The sequence below is a fragment of the Otolemur garnettii genome, unplaced genomic scaffold (genome assembly GCF_000181295.1).
Source record: "Otolemur garnettii isolate 467f Iridium unplaced genomic scaffold, OtoGar3 scaffold00046, whole genome shotgun sequence".
In the NCBI taxonomy this organism is placed as follows: domain Eukaryota; kingdom Metazoa; phylum Chordata; class Mammalia; order Primates; family Galagidae; genus Otolemur; species Otolemur garnettii.
Window position 1 is genome coordinate 12,106,762 of NW_003852441.1, and position 1,666 is coordinate 12,108,427.

Genomic DNA, 1,666 nt, shown 5'->3' on the forward strand with positions numbered 1-1,666 from the left:
CCAAGTAGCTGGGACCACAGGTGCCTGCTACAACGCCCAGCTATTTTTTGATTGCAGCCTTCATTGTTGTTTGGCGGGCCTGGGCTGGACTCGGACCCGCCACCTTAGGTGTATGTGGCTGGTGCCTTAGCCACTTAAGCCACAGGCGCCAAGCCTAGCATATTGTCTTCATTGCCCTATGTCCTATTTTTATTTTAAAAATTATTTATTTCCCAGCTCAGGCAGCATAGCAAGACCTGTCTCTACCAAAGAAAAATTGTGGTGTAACGGGCGGTGCCTGTGGCTCAAAGGAGTAGTACCCCAGTCCCATATGCCGGAGGTGGTGGGTTCAAATCCAGCCTTGGCCAAAAAAAAAAAAGTAGATTCAGGAGCACATCCAATTATAAATGATTGTTAGGAAAATCATATAAAACAATGGAATACATAAAAGTGTCAAGAGTAATTGTTAGGGTGCAAAATTCCTTGGTGACCAGATGTCCATGGCAAGCAGGAATTATCCTGGCAGCATCATTAAGAGGTTGACATCCACAGAAGATTCTCCAGGGGTGCAAGCAGCTTGGGCAGGTGGAGGATTTGAATTACATACCCTGATTCATAGTTTTCACAATTCCATGTGCAATTTCATAAAGATTCATCATTTACTGCTGATAACGTTGCCCTTTGGCGTCGAGGAACGTGAGGAGCCCTTGTCTGTGCTCTGCGCCCCGGAGCTGCTCTGGTTCCGCTGTTCTGACCCTGCACTGGAGGTCACTGTGGATGAGGACGTTGAGGAGGAGCCAGTCTTTTCCTTAAAGTCTGTGATAATGACGATGACGTTGCCTACAGTTACTGCCAACTGCTGTGCAGTGCTCCTGTCCACGTTTTTCCACCGCGGCCTTGCGGTGTGGTTCGTTTCTCTGGTCTTTCTTGTAGCATTTGCAGACTGTTTGCTTCGCTAGGAGGATCTTTCAGAATATCAAACTTTGGTTTTGGTTTTTTGTTGGTATTTTTCTTGGTAACACTAGGGCTAATTTCCTTATCTTTCTCAGTTTTCTCCTTGTCTTGCTTTTCAACTTTCTCCTTCTCCTTTTTAGGGAGGTGGTGCTGGGCCACCAGCTGAGAATTAATCCGAGGTTTTCCGGTGGAGGTGCCTTTCCTCACGTCGCAGATGCTGCACTTAAGGGTTTCCGCACTGTTTCTGAAGGCGCAGACGGTACAATCCCAAAAGCCTTCATCTGCAGCAGGTTTCGCTAGTCTTTTTGGCCTGGTCAGGCTCTTTTTGTTGCCCACGGTCATGGATGGGCAGTACCCTCGACGCTCCCCGCCGCCCCAAGTTGAAACCCGCGCCTTTCAGAGGAGAAACGCGGTCCAGGGAGACGGGGCGAACCGGCCCCTATCCCTCCTCCGCGCCCGCCTGCCCTCAGCCGCATGGGCTCTGGCCGCCGCCGCCGCTGCCAGTCTCCGGACTAGACTCTAGTCTCCAGGGGGCTGAGACCGGAGGATCACTTAGGTCTAGAGGTTTGTGGCTGCAGTGAGCTATAATTGTGCCATTGGGCTCCAGCCTGAGAGACAGGGTGAGAATCTACCTCTAAAAATAATAATATTGAAATAAAAATAAAATACTTTATTTCCATACCCATTTTTTCTTCCTTCAAAAGGCTAACATTCCATTCTAAGAAAAAAATAT

The 1,666-nt window shown here is 48.6% G+C and overlaps 1 pseudogene; it reads right to left on the reverse strand.

Moving 5' to 3' along the window:
- Nucleotides 1-621: 621 nt before the first annotated feature.
- On the reverse strand, nt 622-1,275 carry LOC100959540 (annotated as a pseudogene).
- Between the last annotated feature and the right edge of the window lie 391 nt (nt 1,276-1,666).